Source organism: Haemaphysalis longicornis, unplaced genomic scaffold (genome assembly GCF_048455015.1).
Source record: "Haemaphysalis longicornis isolate Haplotype H1 unplaced genomic scaffold, Haemaphysalis longicornis Haplotype H1 scaffold_243, whole genome shotgun sequence".
NCBI classification, from domain to species: Eukaryota; Metazoa; Arthropoda; class Arachnida; order Ixodida; family Ixodidae; genus Haemaphysalis; species Haemaphysalis longicornis.
Genome location: NW_027526309.1, coordinates 132,567 through 159,005, shown reverse-complemented (window position 1 = coordinate 159,005; position 26,439 = coordinate 132,567). Strand labels below are relative to the sequence as shown.

The window sequence follows — 26,439 nt, the reverse complement described above, 5'->3', positions numbered from 1 at the left end:
GGACTAAAACCTGACCACAACCGCCGCCAAATCGGCCTAAACGCACCCAGCTATGCTGGCAACGCTGTCTTTTTGGCCTCAAAATCTCTCCAACTTTGGTGTGAAAAATCGAGGGGCTTTGGCCATGCTGACAACGCTGACGACGTTGTTTTGTGCATTTCTTGTTTCTTGTTCGTCTGTCCGTGCTTTTGCGGCACCGTTTAAAACGGACGGACGGCTTGTACGCTGTTGTGGTTTGAAATGGCAGCTGTTATTCCAGCTGACGTTCCTAGGGTGCTACCGAGCCTCACGTCAGTCTGCGCCTCAACTTCAAACATTCAGCTTCGACGACACAAAGGCGGAGACTTCGAGCTCGATTTTGTGGCCGTCTACGTCGGTGGTAGCGACAAGCTCGTCAGGAGGTAAGTGTTTAGTCATCTGATATTGCGCTTTTTATACCCCGAAGAAAACACACAAGGTGTTGCTGGCTTAAGGGCTCGTGGTAGAAGTGTAGGCTCATTTTAAAGTGGGTAAGCTACGTGCCATATTTCTTGCGAACGCGCACCCGCAAGCATAGCGTCGTGATTTTTTTTTTTTTTCTTACGGGCTCATATGCGTAACTGAGCTCAAATCTGCTAGCTATGGTGTCACTATGCTTACTACTGGCGACAGATATTACACCGAGGTGAACGTTCACAGCCTCAGTAAGCAGAACAGGGGTTCTGGGTTGCATGCACAAATGCAAAGCGGGCACAGTTTCGGAGGTATTTATTTCGGTATCTTATGTCATCGAAACGTCGCTCACTGCTTCCATTACAGGGGCTGGTCGAAAATTTCCACTACAGCCGGTGCACGTGTACGAGTGGCCGACGGGTGACCTGCGCTGTTTCTAAAGAGAGACAGACCTACCTCAAGAGACTGCTTGTCGATGCCTTGGGCTAAGGGCGTCACTGTTCTCGTTGCGGGTGTAAGTATTTCGCTAAATCTGCGCTTCGCAGTCTGTCTTTCGTAGGGACAGTGCAGTGAAAGTATATTCCTGTTGAGAAGCTGGATTATATAAGCGTGCGTGTGTGTGTGTAAAAATACAATTTGCACCTGTCACCACAATTTCTGTTGTAATTTTTTAGGAAACATATTTGAGAATCCCTAGCGCTCGCATGCAGGAGTTAGAAGATGGAATGGATTCCACAGGATACATGCCGCGACTTATTCTCTTCAGGGGAAAGTGAAATGGAGACACTCGATGCTAACAATGAACAAATACTGCGTACCATGTGGTGCACCCACCTAATGCACTCACATTTGGTGCCCAAACATTGGTGTTGAGTGCATTCAAAGCTGCTGTTTCTTTTTTTTTTTTTATCGCTAAGACTGCACTACAGAGGTTGCTGTACATGGTCGTTTTAGAAGTCAGTTATTTATTGCAATTTACTAATGAAATTGCGTTTCGGCAAAAATTTCCTCAAGCAATGCAAGTGGGGTTTTAAGATTAAAGGAGCCTCAGGTAATCGAAGAATAGGTAGCCATCGCTACTTTTTTGCTGACACGGGGCACTCCTTGACCGGCCCCACATCGCCAGACCAGAATTTTTCTCACATTGCTCATGCCGTACTCATCATCCTGAGTCTATTTGTGTACACTCTAGAACAGAGGCCTGTCTGCTCCATTTCCGATTTCTCCTATCCTGCTTTATCCAAATCCATCTGCTGCCCATAGGTTTTCCTTTCACACTCATCCACCGAGTGTTCCGTTTTATTCAGGCCTCGCATTCCTTGATTGCAACCTTATAGGTGTGTGCAAGTTTTATGTAACAAAAGGTGCTTTTAAACGAGTAGTGATGCCAAATTCCTTGATGAAAAATTAATCATAATGTTTGACTTCGATCTCTACGTACAGTGCTCAGCAATTGAAACGCGATACTCTGAGCGCGTGGCTGCCGGTGCTTGTTGCGCCACAGGTGAGCGCTTGTGAAAGCGAGCTGATGCATTGTGGTATACAATGAGGGTGAGAGTGTTCGTGACGCATGCTTAGTGCATCCGGGAGACAGCCCTTCAGTGTGTGGTTCTTGGCGGCACCATAGGGGTGCTACATGCCATGGCTTCAAAACGCTGTGCCTGCGTGCTGCGCCGCACCGTGCGAAGCTGGGCGAGCGGGCACCGTGCGCATTATGAAGAATTTGAATGCACATTTATCGCGATGTGTTATCGTGGCCCGGCGCAGCACGCAGCCGCAGCGTTTTGAAGCCATGGCATGTAGCACCCCTATGGCGCCGTCAAGAACCACGCACTGAAGGGCTGTCTCCCAGATGCACTAAGCATGCGTCACAAATGCTCTCACCCTCACCGTATACCACAATGCGTCAGCTCGCTTTCACAAGCGCTCACCTGTAACGCAACAAGCACCGGCAGCCACGCGCTCCGAGTATCGCGTTTCAATCGCCGAGCGCTGTACACGGTCACTGGCCAATTTTTTTGGAATGTCCAATAATTCGAAAGCATCAGTGGCACTGCCATCTACCTGGCTGTGCCAGTGTATAACGACGTCTGAAATTTCATACGGTGAAGTTATTCGCCATCTGATTTTTCTGTCTTCTTGTTTGCCACGACGAGAGGTTCAAAATGGCCGTTATCGCAGCAGCCCCAATTCTGTTCTCTTTATCCCACAGCCTTTAACTGCAATTTTCACGTTCCCTTCCTTCACATGAAGCATTACAAGTTTCTCCGTTGTGGGTTACTACCAGTGAGATTGCGTTATCCGCGCACATTTGTTTTTTCAATTGCTTTCACATTCTCTTTTTTTTATGCTAAGTAACTTCAAATTAACCAATATATTGGTTGCAGCCAACATTGGCTGCAAGAGTTCCACTTTTGTGCAAGGCTTTTGTGGTACGCTTTCTTGCATGGCTTTGGTGTTGTGCTAAAAAACCTACCCCAAGGAACAAGCCATGCAGTGAGGCTTGTAAGTTTGCATGTTGTGCGGCAGAGCCAACTTTTATTTCTGTATTAATAAGCTTAAAATCAGACCTTCAAGTGAACCAGAGAACAGTAGGCCATTTGCCCTTAGGAGCGCATGGAAAAACAAGTAACGAAGCAGTGCACAGAGGAATGGCCTGAGCGGCATTTCCAGTTCGAGAAGCTCGGAGTAAAATATGTTTTGAGAGGAGGCTGAGAGCAATGGATCGACATAGGTGGACAGCTAAGGTTTTCAGGTACATATACATGAAAAGCGTGGACACGCAATGGTTAAGGAGGACTAGATGAAATGCAGAAACAACAGTGGAGAAGCTAAGACAGCCAAAGCAACCAAAAGGAGGCAAGGCAGATAGAAATGAATAAATGGAGAGAAGAAATGGAAGCTAAAACGTCGTTAGAAATGTACAGGGCTGAGAAATTGGACAATAGAAAGGAAAATTTCTACGATAATTCTAAGGGAAGCATTTTGCTTCTCGAGGCTAGGACAGATTGCTTGTGAACTAAGAGCTTTGTGGGAAAGTATACACAAAGTGATGGGGCATGCGCGGTCTGCGGAAAAGAAACAAACTATGTGGCACATAGTGTTTGAATGCGAGGGTATCCATCCAAACCTAGAGGGAAATGTTTGGCTTCCAGAAGCCGCAGGGTTTCAGGGTAGCACAGAGGAAGTCAACTTCAGGGCTGTCGAGGCGACAAAGAGAAGATATTCTAATAGAATGCTGGTGGATGAAAAGCAGACGGGAATATTGCCTAGGACAGCTACCACGTGTAACAGAAAGAATAAGTATTCTGTGCCTAATAAGTTTTTTTGTGCCTGCCCTAAGAGCAGAGCTAGTATTAAATGCGTGTAAAACACACATATATTAGTTTTTTTTTTTTTTTTGGTAAGATGACATGTCATCACCCCACTACAAAAGGGATACCACTATCAGTTATCATCATCATTATTAATGAGGTGCAAGCCTTATCTGCTCCATGAGGCGAAATATTTAGTGTTATAAGCAGTGAATGGCCCTGATATTTATCAGGTACGCGTGGAGCATGGCTTATGAACAAAAGTGTGCTAAAAGGAGAAATAACATAAAAAACGAAAGCAAGTCCTTGGTGGCTCTTACAAGACTGCGTGGCTCAATAACCTCCCATCTGGAGCCACCAGATTGCCTGGTATTTGTCGGAGCTGTTGGAGGACTACATAATTGTGCCTCAATAGCACGCCAGGCGAACCTATCAGTTTACATGATGTTTCTCAAAGGTATTGGAGTTACTAGCACCGTGTCTTGGTATGGAATGTGCTTGACGTCGGGTGTACTGCTAGATTCTGCACCAGCTAACTTTGGTTGACCAGGCAAGTACAATGACAAGACCAAAGTGCAGGAAGCATATAATGCCAGCTGAAGCCACAATGCTTGTTATTTGAAAACCACATAAGCAGACTAAGTGCCCCAAGGAATTTTTGTAAATTATAAATGCTTCAAACAGTAAACAATGCTGCAAATTGAATTAATAGCAAACACTAATCATGAAGAATTTTAATTTTCCCAACTTTAACATAGCATATAAATAGACATTTCATTTTGTCTTTAAAATATTTATTGCCTTGGTGGACTTGCTTATTTTACCCATTTTTTAAATGTAAAACTGATGCTTCACTTAATTATTCAATTGCTTCGGTTAAAGTGAAGCAGGAAATTTGTAATGAAAGTTAAGGTGTCATGGCCATACAACTTTTCATGTGAAACACATATAAACATTTTTTCTTGCATGCTCATGCTCCCAGCGCTGCTGGAGCAGCAAAAAAAGTAAGGAAAGAACGGAAAAAACACTTTTTAAAAATGAACAAGGGCTGGAGTTAAACAGCTGTATATCATGCTTTTGCTGACTGGGGTAAATTGAACAATGCCAACTGTTCAGCTACAAGGTTAGGATAGGTTAGGTATAAAAGAAATTTCATTGAAACACAGCTTTCTAAGGTAATCTGCTTGGCATTTCTTATTTAGAGGGCACCCCTTAAGTGCCCACTTCGCTTCTGTGGTTTCACGTCGCTGTCGGCTTCAGTGTAACCGAATAAAGAGGGCACCAGAGATAAATGAGATAGAGCAAACAGGAAGGTGGAGGTTCACATCACTGTCGGCTACGGTGTAACCGAATGAAGAAGAGGGCACCAGAGATAAATGAGATAGAGCAAACAGGAAGGTGGAGGAGGAAAGTATGGTGAAAGTGTGAGGGGGAGGGCAGTAAGCAGAGGCCGCGCGAGACATGCTCGGCGGCAGTGATGCACTGTGATAAAACACCAGAGTTGCGCCCGCTGTCGTGTGTTCACTGATGACGCGGTCACTTCTGAGACACAGCAGTTACGCGCCGTCACCGAGAAGACTGCAGTTTGCACTGCGCTCCGATTTTGCATTGGGGTATCGTAATCTTGAGCAACCTTTTTTTTTTCCCCTTTCTTTCTTTACTCTTTTTTTTTTTTCCTTTTGAGAATTATTTCTAGCTCAGTGTTCAGAGAGATTCACAGTATACTAGTTACGTATTATCATGTTTGCGATTTCTTCTAGTGCAGCCAGTGGTGAGCAAATTCAGTGTCAGATATTCTGCTACCAATCTTATCAAAATCACTCTGTACAAACTGCAATGGAGGACAAAACACGCATGGACTGCCGACATAGCTCAGAACATTTATTTTGCATTCCAACTTTTTAAATGCTCCTTTATCTTTATACGCACAGTGGGCAATGGTATCATCATGCTGGACTCCAATGTGCCAGTGTATTTGTCCAACAATGCTCAAGCCATAGAAGAAATCATTGTTTCTGAAATAAACCAAACAGAACAAGCTATTCTTAGTTGAGCGCCAGTTTTCTTGTGTGAGCCATGAATCTGGCGGAAAAGCGAGCTTGTTCTATTTCACACATCTGGAGAATGTAGAAATGTGTGGAAGCTTACCTCAGGTGCCACACACACCTGATTGAACATAGCTTGCAGCATATGGAAAAAAAAAGTGAAAACATGCCTGTTACAGGTGGCTGGTCACAGAAAAGAACGAATAAATGCCGGACTTTTTTGAAAGACAACTCTAGCAGCAAGCCACACGGTCCGCAGAAGCAGCGCGACACAGGACAGTGAGCGTGCTGACCCACTGAAAGACAGCATAACTAAATAAAAATACCTTGTATGCATTAAAATTTTCTGCCAATCCATTATGGTGACACAATTGCTACAAGCGCATTCTCATTGCACCATAATTTGCAACAGCGAATTTTGTGTTTTGTGGATGAATACCATGCTACTTTGGCTTTGTTTTTAAGCTTAATGAGTACCCAAAATCGCAATAATTGTAAGTGGCCTTTTAATTTAGCGAAATGTCGATGCTCGTCTGGTAACATTGATGTAAACAAACTTCCAAGATGGCGGCGCCCATGTCTGTTTACGGCAAGTGAGTTATCGAACTCAAATACCGCTTAATAATTATTTACGGTCTATATTACGAGGTTTTCGAGCTTAAGTGACGCACCCGAAGTCCAAATAGCTTCGAAGCCTAGCGATTCTCTACTGTTAAGCTGTGTATAGTAAAAATACCAGTGGAATCGGCCGACCTGCTTACCGGCGTTGTTGCGCGTCCCGTGGCTGTAACTTGGTTGCTTCATTGCTTGCGGCTGTGCCGTTGTTTTTATAGTACTCCTTTGATGTTCAGGCATGATTTGCCGTGAATGAAACCTGCCTGGTTGCATCGATATTGTTGAAAACCGCTAAGAATGACCGTTACGATTTGCCGATCTTCGCTTCGAGAACTTGTGACGATGCGATGACGATTGGATGTCTTGTGAGTGAGAGAGTGCGAATCAGTCAGTGATCGAACATTCTTTTGAAAACATTTAAATGTAATGAAATCTGATTTTTATGAGGTTGAAATTTACGGGTAAATTTGTCCGCGGTAGGGCGAGGGCGACGCTCACAAATGTTGCACACATCGGTGGCGCAGCTGCCGGTATTGCGGACGTTCAATGGGAATGCGTAGCGAAAATTAGAAGTTGATTAAACACTGAAAGCGTGCATAATAACCTAACATAATAGACAGGACGAGATTGCAATAGACGTTTGCATGTTTTGGAACATGCAGTGAGCACCTTGCTTACACGTTGGTTGACTTCGATGGCCAAACAATTATGGTGGTTTTTGCTTCAGCTGTCAAATATTACCCCACAATGGAGTAAGCTAGAATGCTATCCCCATACACTGCAGGGTGTCGTTACGTTCTAAATGTCCATGCAATGCATCCAGTACTGTGGGCCCACTGTCGCTCAGCTGAATGCTGGGGAGTGCCACATTTTATCAGAAATGTGATGTGTGCTTGACTGTATCAAAATTTGCCCGGATCCACAGTACAAACATCAGGAGTTCCTCCACCACAATTTAATCTGGCTGGTGTTGTAGTGGCCAAGGCCCAAAAGGCGTTGGCTAAGAAGCTATACACAAGTTTATGCATCTTGCCTATGCCACTAGTGCGTATGTATACAAAATATGTGGGCACACATATATGCATACACGAGCATATATGCTTACGGAATGCAATGCATGCTAGATGAAAAAAAATTGTTTACCTAATGTCAATTGATGTGGTAGTGCTTGAACTGACATTAAGCACTGCTTAGTGACTGTTACTTATGTTGTTCTGTGTGACTAGTACAGCTACTATTCTGGGTTCAACAGTGCATGATGACCTTGGCATTGTTTATGCTGTGAAGTTCTAGAGCGTGTGGCTAAGGCGTGCTGCTGAACACGAGGTCGCGGGTTCGATTCCCGGCCACGGCGGCCGCTTTTCTAATCGAGGCGGAAAGCAAAATCGCCCGTGTGTACGAGGTTGCGGCGCACGTTCAAGGTCCCCAGGTGGTCAAAATTTATCCGGAGCCCTCCACTATGGTGTGCCTCATCACCTGCGTTGCGTCGGCGCATTAAACCTTACAATCAATCAATCAAGTTCTAAAAGCGTGATGATGAACACAATATCAGCTGAATTACATGGCCTGTTTCTTTGAAACTATTGGAGGGTAGAAGAGAAAATGTTTGGGCATGTTAGTTCATACGCACACGAGAAACATAGTGCAGTAAAAACACAAGTCGAGGACGGGACAAGTGCAAAGTTTCAACAAATTCTTTATTGCAGGACCAGCGCATATAAACACATCTGGCTCGTAAGAGGAGAAAAGGAAAAAGAAAGAAAAACAAACAGGAATAGATGAGAGACGAAAACCGCCACGTGCAGGACGAGAAAACAAAATGTACAAACCACATACAGACATCTGGCCGCTAGAGAAACGCTACTTTTTTTCAAATTGATGAATACCAATTCGGTTGTGTTTTAAGAAATATTACAAAAGGCAAAAGTAGCAACTGGTCCTGATAAATAGTGATTATAAAAGTTCCCTCAGCTTTCTTGCAATTCTTAAACTTACTAAACTTTAAATCGGTATAAATTGGAATCACTAAGCTCACATGCCAAATTGTTTCGGTGTCTGCGCTTGTGTCACGCAGTGGCGTAGCCCCAAGCTAGCACATCAGGATGGCTAGGTTCTGCTGTCTCACCCTTCGGAAGACGCTCCTCTCCATTTTCTTTATGCCAACGCACGGGCAGGCTATGGAGGCAGCGTCCACCACTCTAGCCAGGCCGTGGCCGACGCTGCAGCATTCGGCACGCCGCCCCCGCGGATTTCAAGTAACGGCTGGCAGAATCTCTGGTTTCACTCGTTGTAGAGCCACGTGTGAGACGAATTCAAGGGATATCCCATGGGCAATTGTTGTGGGTGTCGTTTAAAGCTTTGCTTTCCAACAGTTTTTCGTTTTGATGTTTTTCTCTCTTTCATGCCTATTACAAGCCAGATGTGTTTATACATGCTGGTCCTACAGTAAAGCATTTATTGAAAGTTAGCTCTTGTCCCGTCCTCACGCCATCCTTTGCTTCTACTGTGCTGTTTTCTGTGTGGTCTAACATTGTTACACTCTTTCTTTTTTTTTCTTTCTTGCATGCATATTTCGGCAGACTTCACAGGTTGACAAAATGACAGATGCAATTCAATAAGGTAGGGCACCTAGCAAACTTATACTAAAATTTATCTGTACTACTTGCATCACTACACACTGTCACAGCCATCACTAACTCGGGGGAGGAGCCGCACTCCATTAATGAGAGGGTGGGGAATGATGAGTGGGATCACGACTGTGCTTACAAGAAGCAGATGTGGTCCTCACTAGTGTAAGAAAGTCATGGAAGCGTGATGCAGCTTCTTATGTGTGACAGTTACGAACGAGTAGAATGCCGCTGTCTCCCTTCCGCATCATCATTCCTTCTTTCGGTCTTGCCATCTTTGACATGCTGGCCACGTCATCCAGCAAGATGAAGAGCATAACATTGCCCCTTCGAAACGGGCAGTGTTACGTCACCCATGCCTCATTGACATGGAGCCTCCTTTAAGGAGTGCGTGTGTGTTTGCTCATGCATATATGTGAAATTTCGTTGTGCCATGTAATCCTGTAAAAGGAGAAATTTATTTTTTTCTCCTTGCAATCATTTGTCTAACTGTTACTGCCCATTTTTTTGCCAGGACCTGTTACTCCGAGGGAGCCACAAGCCAGGACGCAACAAACTTTGTATAAACTTGGCACCACAGGTGTTATGTTGCTGGAGCCCAACTTCTGTTCATGGTCAGCGGAGTAGGGTGCCTCATCTGTTTGAGCTGCGTGTTAGAGCCAGGACACTTGCGGAGCAAGAAGAAAGTGATTGCTGTGGAGCGATTCAGTGATTTTGTTGCTCATGCCCTGCAAAAGTGCAAAAAGAATAGTTTTGCAAAGAATTATTAACACTGCTAAACTTTTTTCTTTGCGTGCGACATGGCCAGCAGCGACATGGCCAAAGCATTTTTCATTTTGCTTCCTATCGCTTTGGTACGAGGGCATGGCTCAAAAAGATATCCTGAAGATAACTACATGTACGGTTCTCATTGCTGGCCTTGACCGGGGTCAACTGTTGTATACCCAACTTGGCCACTTGTAGGGCTGGCAAGCCGCCTTGCGGAAGGTGCTACAAGAGGGGCACAGCTTATCCGAAAGCGCCACAGGCCCTGAAGAAATTTTTGTCAAGTAGTGCTCCTGCTACTGCAAAACATTATGCTTCCGCGCAAGAATGACGGCGTTGCCACGCTTGAAATATGGCCAAGTTGGAACTGTTTTGCACACACTCAAGCATTTCCGCATGTGCGCAAACGAGCGTCATGCCAAAAAAAAGCTTCTCCATGTAAAGACAAAGTTGGTAAAGGTTCTGAACGCTTGAATGAACAGGTATGCTCAAAAATTAATAATGGTAGTCAAGCAGGCAGATGACGCAGATTATCGAGCAGGCAGATTATGGTTTAGTTGTGCACTTTGACTTCTGCATAGGTGAGAATCGGGTCCGGCTGACTGATACTGACTTGTGACTAAGTGCTGAATTCGAGGTGCTGACTGGTGATATACATACCGACTGGAACGGTCGGTACTGATTGTTACAGCCACTACATCTTGGGCCAGCAGTCACACTGTGAGAAAAGCGAAGCTGGTGAAGTTGGAGATTATTTAGCGTGCCGCTCCTACACAGCAATTTTTTGGCACACTGACCCCCATTGTCGCTGGCTGCCATCGGTAGGTCACTATCTATGAAGCCAGTCGTGGTTTTAGCCACGGCAAAGTAAAAAAAAAAAAACTGCGGAGATGGATAGATCCTGTCTTTCATACTCTTCAGCTGACTATACACATAATCCACATGGATTGTTTAGGTATTGTTGTTGAAGTGCAATTGCAGTATGCTAGAATATAATTTTCAATGGGTACGTGTGCCTTTCATGGCCATTGCTATTGTTTTTGGTGCCTACAGTTTTGTACACCTCAATGTAAGCACACAAATGACGCAAATATATTCGTTAATTGCAGTTCATGAGGATGGCTTGGTGGGCTAGTTGGTGTAGCATCATAAAGGGTTGACAGCGCGTAAACACGACGGCTGTCTTCTCTTCCTTGTGTCGTCGTGTTTATGTGCTGTCAACCCTTTATGTTAATTGCAGTTGTACGCCTTATAGCATAAAACCTGCATTACAAGTGCATGTCGGTGTATATATTTGTGTGGATTGCTATGAATAAAATTTATTTACTAGTGCGATTCCTTTTCTTGTGTTGCATCTTGTCATTATAGTTTGTATCTGCCTGTCCAAGTGTCAGTTCTACCCGCCGCGGTGGCTAAGGCGTTGCACTACTGAGCACGAAGTCGCGGGTTCGATTCCCGGCAGCGGCAGCCGCTTTTCTGATTGAGGTGAAAAGCAAAAACGCCCGTGTGTACGAGATTTCGGCACACGTTAAAGATCCCCAGGTGGTCAAAATTAATCTGGAGCCCTCCACTACGGTGCACCTCATCACCTGCATTGCGTCGCCGTGTTAAACCCTAAAATCAATCAACCAAGTGTCAATTCTACGAGTAACTTTGACGGCCAGGCCTTGCTTAACAGAATGAAATGAAATATGGCAGCAAAGCAAGCCATAAATCCTACTTTATTTTTCACTAAGTGCAGACAAAATTTTTACTGAAGAGTTGTCAGTTCGTCTGTGTACACTAGCTGGCAGGAAAGGCCTCCACGGCACTATTACAAATTTAAAAGTTCCCAGTCATAACATGGATGGGATGACAATTTGACCAAAATGTTTAGAGGTGGCACAACTTTTCACTGCGACCAGACTTCTCTGCTCTTGCCTGAAATGGCAATATCTGGTGTACACCATGGTTTCCTCACTGTTGAAAGAAATACCCTAAATCCTGAAGGGCTGCGATAAAACACCGGTCTGTCAAGGGAGCACCAAATTTCTAAGTCAATAAAAATCTTAAAGTAAAGGTCCTCTATTAGTCTAATGTAGTTAAGTGATCTCAACAGCTGAAATACGCATCCTTTTTGCAGGAGGGGGGGAGGGGGCTTTGTTTTACGTGCCGAAGCTGCACATGCTCCTTGAAGGACACCACATTAGGAGCTATGGATCAAGTTGGACCACTCGTGGGCCTTGAAATGTGCAACGAAGTCTCTATACAGCGGTTTTCTTTTCCACCTCTACCAGAAAAATGGCTGCCACAGCTGGGATTGAACCAACGTCTTCGATGATGGCAGCAAAACATCCTAGATGCTGGGCAGTTACAGTGGGTTACCGCAAGACACGCCTGCTTAGGTCGGCTTTATTGCACAACACCTACGCCATGCAAGAAAGCCTAATGCACGCAAAACCTTGCCCAAAGCCAATTTGTTCACTCTGGTGTACATTAGATGAAGTGGAATGTTACCAGTACAGAATTTATGAGCTGGGAAGAACCATCTACTCAAGAGAACGGCATGAGCAAGACATTGAGTTATTACTTGTTGGCAATGCCTGCAGTAACATCCTGGTCCTAGTAGGCATGCATAGCAAGGGCCTCTTTTGAATGACTGGAAGGACTGCATCCAGTCAAATATATACTGCTATTCACAGCATGTTGAAGAACCACATCCATGTGTGCCAAATTTTGTTCACTGCTCCGCTGTCTTTTCTTCACCTTTTTTTTGTACCATTTTCTAATCAGTGCACACACTCGTGTTAGGTCGTGATTGCCCAAGTTACCTTTGACCTCAGCTTTCAAAGCTGTTACACTAAACCAATGATATTCATATTCGAACATAATTTATTATATTTGCAGTTACTTTTTCTACTTGCGGGTGATTTGCAGTACCGAATTTTATCATTGTACACTTCTAGCAAAAAAGGAATATCGCAGGAATAGTGCATCTAATTCCTTTGGAAGATAATGTTTTTGTTTTCGCAATCTGATGTAGCATGCACAGTCGGCGCTTCATTTTCATTGTTTTCTGTGAACTACATATCCTCCATTATAAAGAAGAGTTTGGAAGTCATTTGACTACAGGAAGTGCAAGTAGGAGCGCTTGAGTGGAGGAAGCACAGCTTGGTCATCGTTCTGATTTGTTTTTTTGTTCAGTACGATGACTGTGTGTGATACTGAGCTTCGATATCAGTTGAAATAGTTGGCCTGTCCTACCGCCAGTGGAGCCTGTGGGGCCAATACACTGCACAAGCATGAGGAAATGAAGCCACACAGGCCAGAATCCGGATATATATATATTGTAAGAAAACTGTGCCTCTCTCACAAAGCCATGTTGATTCCTCGAACTGGGGCTCCCCGCTTTTTCCGCCCCTCCAAGTTGGTGGCTGCCCTCTTTGCTGCCGTAGTAAATTGACCACTGGCCATGCTCAGCTCCCTTTTCCCAAGGCTTCAAACCTCTACAAGTACCAGAGTCCGCTTAAGATGAACTCCATGTGCCATGATTAAGACGAACAACACTTTCGTTTACTTGTAACATCCACAACGCAATACCGTCCGCTGAAGACGAATTTCTGGTAATAGAAATTTTCGCCGTCCCCTCGAGTTTGTCTTAATGTATATATATATAATGCTAACCGTCTCTCCGCACTATCGTCCGCTGCGCATCCTGTGCAGCTACAGCACTCACTAAGTGGGTCCAGATGGACCCTGCTCTTAGTGCCTCCAAAGTATAACTGTACCCTGTCCTTGCCAATCCCTGTGAGAGCATACGCTACTGTTCAGGGCACACACAGGCTTGAATGACAGGCTTCACTCAACAGCGGGCACAACACTACAAAGTGGGGAACCTAGTGCTCCCGCATAAAAATAGTGCAGGTGGAAACGTTATCTGTTGTGTAGTCCTCTAAACATCTTGGCTGTGACTCTTATAAGGCAAAAGCTGTGTCACCAACGGCTACTGCAGACCATTTTTGAAATAAAACTTTTTCCAAGATCATACCAAGGTCACACCGAAATGTGCACAACTTTAAAAAGGTCGCCTCCAGATGAAATCTTCCGACAGTGTTTTCGGTACCTTTAAAGTGTGCCATGCTTTGTACAACAACAACACAAGGAAAGATGCACAAAATTTGTGGTAAGAAGCATGCTAAGCCCCTTGTTAGTTGTGCGATGAGACACCTTTGACTTGACATAAAGCTTTCATTGGCCAAATCAGTGATGTATCAGGGACCACTTGAAAATGTGCACCTTCGGTAGAAAATTACACTGGCCGTTTGAGTGCAACATTGTAATTGTGCACCCAAGTTGACAAAAAGAAAAATAGTGGAAGAAAGCACGGATGTAATGGCACATAATGTAACATGTTTTGCATCAAATGAAAGAACAATTTGTGAGTGAGCCCCCTCTTTATCAATCTACTCCAAGGAATGTGCTCTTGCCAAACGCCTGTGACCTTTTTTATGCTTCTTATACCTGATCCTGTGACCTTTTTTTATGCTTCTTATACCTGATCGACATACCCTAAATAAATCGGTTGCAAGTAGCGCCCGTCCTGTCTGTTCAATGTCCTTATGGTCTTCGCACCCAGAACTGATGCACGTACCAATGACCTCTTGAAGAGTGGTTGGAAGGTAAAAGTGGCTATGGTGCAGCTGTTCCACTAGTAGAAACAGAAAATCCAGGGTGGTTGGGTATAAAACAGATTTTCACCCAAAGGCCAAATTGGGCATAAAACAGCACATCATCCTATCCTAACGCAGAATGCAAACACAAAACAGTGCGGCACTTTTCTGCTGTATATGTGGCAATTATTTGGAAGCAGTCTGTACCTGCCTTGCTGACATAAATATAAGCGAAGCAGGCATCATAAGTGGGTAGCACAGGTAACAGCTGTAACTAGAGCTTCTATGTACAGTTAAAAAGCATTGTGCGTTTCGTTGTTCGCCCTTCGCACTAAACTTAAGACAACATGCTCAATAAATTCTTCTGAAAGGAACATACATATACCGACACACGTAAAAATATGCGACTACAGATCCCACAGGCTAGAATGCACTACTAACGCTACTAACATACTGAAGCGGAGCTTGCACGCTCTAGTAGATTGTAAAACCATGTTGAAGCACACTAGGTTATCTAGAAGTTCTGAGTTATTAGTCACTACTGCTAGGCATATTCCATCACAACTATGAGATAAAAGCGACGGCCGGAAGCACGCCGGGCAATACACGAAGCAGCACAGGCACCAATGTCGAAAGCTTGCAGGAAGCGTAACGCTCGCCTTCCACTCTCAGATTACTTGGCACAAACGGGTGGTGGTGCTGCACCAAATGCACCACGGTGAGCCGACTTCACTCAAGGATCGCACGGAAAACACTCAGCAGCAGTTTGAAGAAAGCAACCAGCAAGAAGGGCACATTGCAGGAGCTTCCTACTGATTCACTGTAGCTCGGCAGACGCGTCCTGTAGGTGATGGGCAGCATAGCTGAGCGAAGCGACTAAAACCTGACCACAACACGGTCGTCGTTCAGTGCGCGTTGCAACACTTCACACAAGGATCGCATGGAGAACACTCAGCAGCAGTTTGAAGAAAGCAACGAGCAAGAAGGGCACATTGTAGGAGCTTCCAAATAAAGCTGGGCTACTGATTCACTGTAGCTCGTTAGACGCGTCCTGTTGGTGATGGGCAGCACAGCTGAGCAAAAACCTGACCGCAACACGGACGTTGTTCAGTGCGCGTTGCAAGTGTTGCCAGCGTAGTCGTGAGGGGCAGCGTTCAGCGTCGGTTGCGGTCAGGACGAAGCAGTGTTGCCAGCACGCGTTTGTACAGTATGCTGGCAACAACGTCCGTGTTCCAGTCAGGTTTTAGTCGCTTCGAGGTTGCAGTCGCTTCGCCCAGCTATCCCCGCGCATTGGCAAAAGTGTGGAGGAAGTCACGTGTTTTCGGCGGCCATTTGAAGTCGCGTTAGCAACGGCGTCCTAGCAACAGCCCGCCCGCCGTTCGCCAGTCATGGAGGAAAGGCAGCGCCTGCCTTGTCGTCCGATTGCGAAGATTGCTGCTTCGCTTTGCTGCGCTGTGGTCTTGCGGAACTCGAAAAGGATGCTGCGAGTTGCGACAGCTGCGCCGATGTGAATATGTCATTTAATTTCTACTTGCAAGTGCACATTGTACCGCGTCAAGCTTTTGCTCCGGTCGCGATCACGACGCGCCTATTGAAGTGCAGATATCGTGAACGCGCCGTCCCGTCGTACGCGCGGACACCCGTCAGGTAGATTTTCGGGAAGTGATACACGGTGTGCAGTACGTAGGCGACTTGCAACCGAACGATTCGCAACTAAATTTTTTGGTTATCGCCGCTGCAATATATAGTTTGCTAGGCCGGCAATGCGCGGCAGTGCCTTTGCAACTGTTACAAGGTAGATTCCCAGTTGATATAATTCCATCGTCCTATTACCTTAGTAGGTGTCCGTCTGTTGACTGGAAGAGTGCTGGATCTGGAATCTGGATCTTTTTGTGGTCTCGCTCTGGATTTCGCTTTTCAACGCTTCATACTGCGAGGTTAGTGTATGAACGTTTTCAACTGATATCACCTTGAATTTATTGACACTGAGACAAGTTGAAACTTGGCGAAAAAAAGTTTATTGACGCCACCCACCCTCTCTTTTTTTTTTACTCAATAAAACGTTTTGCCTCCTCCTCCTTCGCAAAAAATTCTATCGAAGGCACGCGAACAACGGTAAAAACATTCCACAATTTTTTAGCGTGAAATCTGCATGAAGTACTGCTTACCTATATATATAGAACGGCCGTTTAATTGACTAGACATCTCTGGGATTGCCAGTGAAACTGCAACGCAAACTTGGGCACTTTCCAGTCCGGTAGCCGCACGGCGTTCGCCCACTGTTTGCGGCGTTCTCCATCGCTTGGGAACCGCGGCGATTGCAAACAAAGGATGAATGCACACCAATGTACAGCAATACTTGTCAGCGGAACGATGCACTAACCGGTGGAAAGTGACGCCCAATTCCTTGGGTACCGATCGCGACTTGCAGCCTGGCACCGAGCATTGCGGCATTGTTAGAGCGAGCCGCTTCGCAAAACTGCTGCGGCCACACTGAAGACGTGTAACAGTGTAACCGCGCGTTTAGGTTCACGGTCACGCGCTGCAAAACGGCCTTCTACCTGCCTATCAGCTGATTTCCGCCGGCTCGGCGCTGGCAGATGCAGACGACAAGAGAGGCGATACAGGACGGAGGAGGCGGAGAAGGTGCACCGAGAGAGAGAGGCAAAAAGAGTCCGCCAATGGCATGGAGGGCCAATGGTCCGCCATTAGACTTACAGAAATGGCGTTTCCGGCTGCGCTGGGTGTGACGTCAGGGCCTCTCCTAAGCTTTTCTTTCCTCCATGGCCGACCTAAACATGAGTGCCGGCACCATAGAGTTTCATACTAATGAAACTAGAGGGGACACTGGCGCTGCAATCGTTCAACCCCCATGGAGCTGATTCGCCCCGAGCGCGAACACAGTCGGCCCCTGGCGGCGGCGGGACGAACTGCTCCTAGTGTGGATGGCGCTCTCGCGTCGTCTGCTTTTTCACGTTGCGTGCGGCGCAAGACGCGTGCTGCACACGACAAAACAACCAATATGTGTGCTCGTTTGGCAGTAAGCAATGACATAGTAACCTCTGCGTGCTCGTTTCCTCTAGAAACGCAAGAATCAGCGGGCGTTGCGGGTTAATGAGCTGGTTTATAGTTCCACGAAACATCTTCGCTGTGGTCAACGCTTGAGTGTGAAACGTGTTATAAACATTGCTTCCACACATTGCACTTTTCGTATTGTTGAGTGGAGTCGTCTGCCGTTTCGGGAACGTCGAAGGGTGGCGTGGCGATTATTTAAAGGATAAAAGTTTTGTACGCGAAACGGGTAAGAAGCGACAAGACCTGTGCATACGCGCATGCTAATTCCACACCCTTGTAAAATCGCGCTGTGTCCTTATAGAAAGAAGAAACAAACAAAAACATTTACACTGCACACGACCCGTGCGCTATCGCCCATACATTACCGGACACGTATTTTACACCCGCAAGCGTCTGTGTGATCGTGTCCTTCCCGTACCTTTTCTAAAATAAATACCATTTTTGGACAGTCGTTGGTTATACTCAGGAGGAGGAATAAACATTTATTCAACTGTATCGAGTTGCTAATTTTACGTATTATTTAAAATACGTTTCTATGGATGCGCAAGAGTATTTAGGGGGAATGTTTCGGTAAAATTAAGTAGTTGTGAGTTTGCGTCAGTCATGTGGCATTTTGTGTGTCATTTTCATATATATCATTTTCAAATCCGACATGAATCACCTTGTCCAGAAACGTGTCTCACTCAGCATAACCAAATGCCTAATTTGGTCACGTCTTAACCTCTTAAGGTGGACCTAAGTTTAAAGAAAGAGAAGAAAACGCGTTATATATAATGCACGTTGTTGCCCACATGTGTGTGGGGTGTGTGCCATGACTCGCTGTTTTTTTTTTTCCCCACAATGCTTGCTTTCAATACAATTTTGAAAAAGGCGTCCCACAATTCCTGGACAATCTTGGACCATCGCCCGATCGTTGTAAACCGCGCATGCGGTTTACAGACGTTTGTGGTTTGTGGTTAATCATTTTGGAAAATACGTGTACTGCTTCTTCACCGCTACAGAACACGACGCCTAGTGTAGTTTCGATTGTAAACACTACTGATAACCATAGTTTGGCTTTTCGCGCGCGTTACATGCGTTCTCTTCTCGCTGCTCTTGCAACGTTGGCAGGACCACCCCCCCCCCCTCCCCCTTCCCGAAAAAGAATGAAATGCGGAGAATTTCATTTTTTAACCAATCCTCAAGAATTAAATGCCAAGACAAAGGCGATATTCAGTTTACAAAACAAAGTAGTTACCGGGAACCCGTTACGCTGATTCGCAAAGAGAAATAAAAAGGAAATGTTTTACTACAAGCGCAACTTCATTTATTGCCGCCTTTTCGTAAGCGACCTTATACGCAAGAATGCAAACACATCTCGCTGTTGCAGGCACCTGTTAGATTTTAAAAGGAACGCAAATCGTCAACAGAGCAGCCGTCACAGAAAATTTGGGCTCACTGTGAGGTCCCAGTAAGCTTGGTTTGCACACTGTAAGCCTGCTTGTCACTTTGCGAAAACCTAGCTAAACATGAGATGTTGATTGTAATGCGTGCGTTGACAATTCAATTCGCAAGTTCACTTGCGACAAAAGCCGTAAATAAGTGATCCGAAACCGTTATTCATGAAACCTTCCTTCAGAGTCGCTAAAATATCATTTAAAAGACCCGTTAGAGCGGTTACATTTATATCTCTGCGCTGATCAAAATTCGGTAATTTTATGTTGCCTTTTGAACACACAAAAAATATCGTAAGCTCTTAGAAGGAATTTCGGGGCATGTTAAGTAGTGTTACCATTTCAGAGCATCCCACAAATGCAAGAATGCGTCATGCTAACAGTGAAAGCGACTGAGATTGCCGTTGTAAACTGAATTTCAGAGATCGAGGCTTCCTAATTTGTTTCTATTTATGCTTTTATTGAAGGCTCAAAGCCATAGTCTGGAAAGATCGAGCTTGCTACGAGCCACAGCGTACAAGTTCATTGTCACAATTACGGCCATTCTGAGATTCCCGATGAGTCGTCGCGTTTTTTGGCGTAATAATGAAAACTGACTGCCGCTTCCATGCTATACATTGAACGTTGAGTAACCGAACTACAGCATACCACTCTTGTTTGCACCTGTCGTGCGCACATACGGCGAGAAAAAGGCACGAAGCGCGCCCACAGTGAGCATTCTTACGGGCCGCTCAGCGGAGCATCCACACTAGCAGCGCGACGCTGTCGCCACCTACATGTCGAGCTCGCGGCGAATAGTGCCTGGAATATTTGTGTGACGTAGACTCGTGATTTTCGAACTTGGCTTAACTTGAGGCTTGGCGATTGTTATATGTACTAGGCTTCGTACTTTTCCGCTCCGTCAGTTTCGGTTTCGGCGTCGAAAGCGTCGGTGGGTCATTCCGGGGCAGAATTGCTGTTGGCGTTCGATTCCAGCGGCTGCAGTGCGCAAATACTGCACGGCTGGAATGAATGGATACGGAAAGCACTGCGCGCCGGGTAGTGCGTTCCATCCTAGCCACGTTCATGACTACGCTTGCGATTATAACACGAGCACGGTAGCGCCGAAGACAAATAAAAATCTTTTATCAGCAGTAAGTATGTGTGCACAGCCGGTGATTTTTTTTTTTTTTTTTTAATGTTGCGGGAGCGTCCACCAGCGGGTGGGTCGGCACCTTATCGTGGGAGAAAGCGGCGAAACAAGTGAGGGTAGGCCGCTTGCATAGGACGATTCCGCCAGTGCAACCGTCGTCTGCTAGGCTGTTCCCGCAAGCACAACACAGCCGACACAGTCCCTTTCCGTTGCTAATCAGCTGCGTGTATTCACCGGTGTAACCAAGGCTCACGCGCAATCGCTGTGGCTGTGACCGCCCGCAACCATGGACGCATATGGGGTGTTTGAAGCTGAAGGTAAAAACAATGTAATGAAATGAATACTCTGTATATGCAGTGCAGTATCAGACAGGGGAAGAAAATGTACCTCTGCAACGGTAGAATGGCTTTACCTATTGCAACAGAACGTGGCCAAATGATTGCCTGGGGCCTACCAGTACTTTTGGGCCATAAACTATGGCTTACATAGCTATGTACTGGTGAAGCCATATGAGGCGATCACCAGCATGCATGCTTGCTATTCAACGAAGTCGCTGTGAGTCTACATTGGTCACAGTGTTCCCCATCCAGTGGCAGGTGTTGCTGTAGCAACTGTTTGCGTTAGTGGAACCCTGGCTCAGCGCCTGGAGACAGGCATATTGAGCACAGAGAAAAAGTTGGCGACTGCACTAGGCGAGTACTGTGTGAATTTATTGTGCCAACAGCAAAGTGCAGAATTCCGTTTCACTCATTTATAAAAAAGCCCTCACCACAGTCATACTCTGTAACACTAATAAAAAAAGCACAGCATTGCTTAATACATCAAAAGCAAGAGTGCAAGCTTACCTTGAGGAAGTTGTTTTGAACTTTTGAAGGCTGGTAAACAGCAAACATGCAAACTATGCAGCGAAAATGAGTGAAGGCATAAGCATGTCGCATCAATGTATTTATTGTCCCATCCAAGAGCCAGCATTGCTTAATACAACAAAAGCAAGAGTGCAAGCTTACCTTGAGGAAGTTGTTTTAAAATTTTGAAGGCTGGTGAACAGCAAACACGCAAACTATGCAGTGAAAATGAGTGAAGGCATAAGCATGTCGCATCAATGTATTTATTGTCCCATCCAAGAGCCACTGTGAAGATATTGGTACCAGGATTTAGTTTGTAGCTACCTACCAGCATTGCCATTTTCGCAGCCAGCATACTGATGTACGCAGGCTGCTTTATGCAGGAATCAACAAAATGGTTACTGTAAGTGGCGAACAAATGCGACGTTAGGTTACGGTAAAAAGATTGCATGAAAGGAACCCTAGAAAAGCTTATAGCTGTAGAGCAGAAGTGTTTCGATCAGCATCTGCCAGCACAGCAGAAGCAGGGCAACAATATCTGATCAACGAACAAACAAAGGTCTTAAAACAGCGTACACTCGGCATGAGAATATACAGCCACAGTGAACAGCAGTGGGTGGATACAATCTGCAACTTGATAACAGCCAGTAGTAGGTGAGGCAGCCTTCTACCCCACTGATCAGAACCTTTTGAGCCGTACTAACAACAATGCAAGATGGGAAAGGGCAGCTTAACATTTTTCAATCCATTATTTGGACATACATCACAGGTGCATAAACAAAACACTGCAGCCACAACGTATAATGTAAGTTTTAACTGGCATTCACGTGGTGAAAGCTGATCCCCTACGTCACACCTTCATGAATATGTTGCTGGAGGAGGTGGCGGCGCCACAAAAAGTTTGTGAAAGGTGCACAATAAAACCTGGCTTCAATGGAGATTTACATGGGCAGTGAGGACGTGCCAGCTCTCTCACAGTCATTGGCACCACGCACATTCCTCCTCAGCAGGGTCCCTCAAGTGAATAACACTTTGGAACACAGTGGGCTAAAATACCACGCAGAATACTTCCACTTTATGCATACAATGGATGGTTTCGAACAACTAATTTTCTTGCACCCGAGAAAAATAGTTTGAATCTTGAGTGCCTAACAAGCAAGATTCAAAGAACATCTTCCATGCACTACAAGGCACTTTCCTCACCACTTGTTTTTCTCTTTATTGTGCAGCTGAATGTACAGGATTGTTTTTACTATTTACATATCGTAGGCTGCAATCAACCTCTCCCCAAGCCCTTTTGCTTTTTCAACGGTGGCCCTTGCTAGAATTTTTGTGTTTTTGGCAGCTTGGCGGCATGCCTGCCTTGTCTTGCGCTGCTGATGATCCATCCAATGATCCTGACTTGGAAACTGGTTGCATGCCTGGTGCAGCTTCTTGTGTTGCCTGCTGGTCTGCTCCTTGTACTGCTGACACAGCTGGGACCTGTATCGAAATGGATGGCATCATTGAAGGTTTTGCAAGGCTTTTTTACAGATATTTAGAGCACAAGTATGTACTCTTAAAATCCAGCACACTAGCATGCTTATTTACAAAAAGGATTCCAGCAACATAACATATTCAATGACTCTGGCTTTCTCATAAAAACACACAGTTACGATCAGCTGCGCGCTGCTGTGTTGACACTGAAGTCATTACTTAAACCAAAGAGAAGGCACATACAATGAACTCACAGGACGCCAACAATGTTTTCAGAGGTCGTGCTTTAGAGAGAGAGAGAGAGAGAAAAAACTTTATTTCTGTTCAGATTAAGTCCTATGCGTCGTACTCTTCCGCAAGAAGAATCATGGCTCGCTGGTCAACGAGGGCCGCCGACGCCAACCACACTCGCCAGTTCGGAGGAGGGGGGTTAGGGTAATGAGGAGACTGCTGGGCAGCGGGGCAGGAGAAAAGGATGTGCTCGACATTTGCGTACGTAGCGGGGCAGTTGGGACAGTATGGGTCGGAGCGATAGCCGTAGTGGTAAAGACGTGCCGGAGTGGTGAGGGTGTTCAGCTGGATTGCCCGAAGGGTGTGCACTTGTGCAATGGATAGGGTAATGTGTGGTGGCGGAAGAGTCTGTAGCGAGTGCCGGAGGTGTTGGTAGTGCTCTTTGAGGGTTTTCTTGTAGAAATATGCCTCGTCCGCCATGGGAGGAAAAGGCCAAGGGATCACCGGCGCCCGGTTAGTAATCTCGCGGGCCAGCTGGTGAGCCAGCTGATTGCCAATAATCCCCGAGTGGCCCGGCACCCACACCACAGCGACCGAGGCAGGGGAGAGGAGTGAGAGAGTTTCAGAGAGGTCGTCATGCAGATCTTCGGCAATTCGGTTGTCGCGAAGAGCTCGAATAGCCACCATGGAGTCGGAGCATATGCGGTAGCGTAGGGAAGGGGGTAGGGAAGTTAGTTCTCTAGTTGCATGAACGATCGCCGCGAGTTAGAGAGCTAAGGGAGAAGTCGGATGAGAGTAAGGGCCTGCTGTGGAGGTTATTGGGGTGTCTTAACAAGACATGACTTTAGCAGTTGGATTATTCAAGACTGAACAACCACACAAAATGAGTAAATGTTTTGAACTTATTGTGGAACAGCTACGGAACAACGAATGCATGAAGGCAGCTTGTGTATTGTGGAAATGGTACCCCAGAGGCACTATTTAGTTGCTATTTAGGCAAGCACCGTCTGATCAGCAATATTTACGCTGTTTGACACCTTCGCACGTAATTTCAAACTGTTCCTGCGCTTCGGCACGCTTGTATAGAGGCACTGGAAAAAATAGAGAGCCTTCAATTTCACACGCGTACCTGGTTATATCTGGGCGTGAGACCTCGGTTAGACAGGTGATGATTCGTACTTGTGGGCGTGTAATGTACACACACGGTGCTTAGATATATCAGTGCGCGTTATTGGTCATCTAATAGAAACATTCTACACGGGAATTTTCACAAAATTAGGAACTCCCGTAAAATGCAGCCCACTGCTCCAGAACGCCCTGCATGCCTGCCGCTCTTAGCAAGACGAGGCCGTCTTCTGGAAGGTTAACACGAATGAAGTACGAGAATTTTTTCGCTGTGTGGCCTGATAAGATACCCTGTTTCCTACGTTTGTCGCTCTCAACATATAAAATTAACATTTGGTCACAGAAACAGCTCTACAGTGCGTCAAGACATCAAGAATACACGAATAGTACAACAAAGAAAGAACCCGATTAACCATCCGGTCAATAAAACATCGTCTGCGTGTTAGCGACGAACAGAGGTGATATGGTCGAGTTCCGTGGTCGAGTTGGCCGTTATGGCTTGTTTAAGGCACCAAAGCAAACGATCAGCTGTTACTCAGCGTCCTTTCACGATTTTGTCAGCATGCCGACCGCACGTCGGGTAAGGCGACAACAGTTGCACTTATCAGTGGAAATGAACAACAACCGTGTATACTTACTTGGGGTTATATGATGCGTCGCTCCGCTACTCGTAGTCTTCCAGAACGAAATTTAACGCTGTACAGCGGCCCTTCAGCAGACACATGCCACCGCCGACTCGCAAGCAAAAAAAAAAAAAAAAACGAAAAAAAAAAACGCTTCGCCGCCGAATCACCGGCTCCGCTAAACTCAGCCGCGTATGCCAGAGTTACTCAATATAGACAGTTGCGAAACTCCGCTTCAGAATCCGGGCGGCGCTAGCCCCCCCACTCCGTGGAAGCTGAGGGGCAAGTCAACGCGCGCGGCACCTAGGAGATAAAAACGGAACTTCGTTAAACTATTATTATTCAAAATTCTTCTGTAAAATAAAGATTGCTTTTTAAATTAAAACACAATAGTTACGTAAAATTTACTTGTGTTTTTGCGGATTTTCTTTTTGTGACTTACGGCAGCAGCCGCAAGCACTTGAGTACTGCTTCAACGTTCTGCCGACAGACGACAGGCTAGTCAACTTGCCCCGTGCTTGCCCCGGCGCAGGGGGGCAACCGAAGACCGGTTTTCGATACATGGGGCCTATGGGGAGTTTCGCAACTGTCTATATCCAGTAACTCTGGCGTATGCCGTTCACAAATCACTTCCCCTCTTATAAAAGAGTACTTCTAAACCTTAATTAAAACTTAACGAATAGTACAAGTTGTTTATGCGACTAATAATTTATACTGTAATAAACATTAGTTGTAGCTTTTCAATTTATAAAAAAGATATTTCGAGTCAAGTCAAGATGTTGGCATAGTCAAGCCAAGTTTGAAAATCACACGTCTATCTGGCATGGCCGCCCTCATGGGGGTTGAAGCAGACGATCAACGGCTCGCATAGACACTAGCGCCAGTGTCCCCTCTAGTGTATATTAGTATGAAACTCTATGGCCGGCACGACCGCTTTGCACGGCCGGCATGGTACATACTTCGTACTAGTTTCGGCGATCAACAACGACGACCAAATCCAAGAAATAATAACAAAAAACAGGTGACGTCACTTCCGTGGGGCGCTCCAGCCAGCCCCGATCGGGCGAGGCTGGAGCACCCCGGGGGAAAGGATCCCCGGGGTGCAGCAGCCTTTGCCAAGGCCGTTTTGCAGCGCGTGACCGTGAACCTAAACGCAGCAGTTCTGCGAAGCGGCTCGCTCTAACAATGCCGCAATGCTCGGTGCCAGGCTGCAAGTCGCGATCTGTACCCAAGGACTTGGGCGTCACTTTCCACCGGTGAATGCATCATTCCGCTGACTAGTATGGCTGTACATTGGTGTGCATTCATCCTTTGTTTGCAATCGCCGCCGTTTATCGGTTCCCAAGCGATGGAGAACGCCGCAAACAGTGGGCGAACGCCGTGCAGCTACCGGACTGGAGAGTGCCCAAGTTTGCGTTGCAGTTTCACAGGCAATCCCAGAGATGACTATTCAATTAAACGGCCGTTCTATATATATATATACTCAGGGACAACTTTCTGTGGCAATGGTATGGAGAGAAAACTACGGAACGGGAGGGGGGGCGAAGTGGCCGGCCGAACCACGACATTTCGCTGCGCAGTTGGAAGTAGTTCTACAAACATTATTCAATGCGCATAACCTATGCAATACAAAAATATATATTTCTTTTTTTCTAGCCTTGCTTTGACAATGCGAATAAATCACCACAATATAATCGCCAGTTAGTGTGTCACTACCAAAAATATATGCAATACTATTGAAGTAATTGCAATGTAATGCAATTACGCAATGTTTGTGTTGACGTACGTCACTTCCGTGGGGCGCAGCAGCCAGTTCGGGGGGAATCGGCTCGGAAGCCCCGGGTTGCAGCAGACGCAGCCAACGGCCTTCTACCTGCCTATCAGCTGATTTCCGCTGGCTCGGCGCTGGCAGATGCAGAGACAAGAGAGGCGATACAGGACGGAGGAGGCGGAGAAGGTGCACCGAGAGAGAGGAAAAAATAGTCCGCCATTCGACTTACAAAAATGGCGTTTACGGCTGCGCTGGGTGTGACGTCAGGGCCTCTCCTAATC

At 45.9% G+C, this 26,439-nt stretch overlaps 2 long non-coding RNA genes across 2 annotated transcripts; one reads left to right on the top strand and one right to left on the bottom strand.

Annotated features, from left to right (window-relative positions):
• Positions 1-13: 13 nt before the first annotated feature.
• On the top strand, positions 14-9,755 carry LOC144172587 (uncharacterized). The gene is made up of 3 exons (XR_013323054.1): positions 14-401; positions 799-946; positions 9,548-9,755. It is a non-coding gene; the product is annotated as an uncharacterized LOC144172587 (long non-coding RNA).
• LOC144172585 (uncharacterized) lies at positions 5,584-9,556 on the bottom strand. The gene is made up of 3 exons (XR_013323053.1): positions 6,553-9,556; positions 5,895-5,926; positions 5,584-5,761 (listed from the first exon to the last, which is right to left on the bottom strand). It is a non-coding gene; the product is annotated as an uncharacterized LOC144172585 (long non-coding RNA).
• Positions 9,756-26,439: the final 16,684 nt, after the last annotated feature.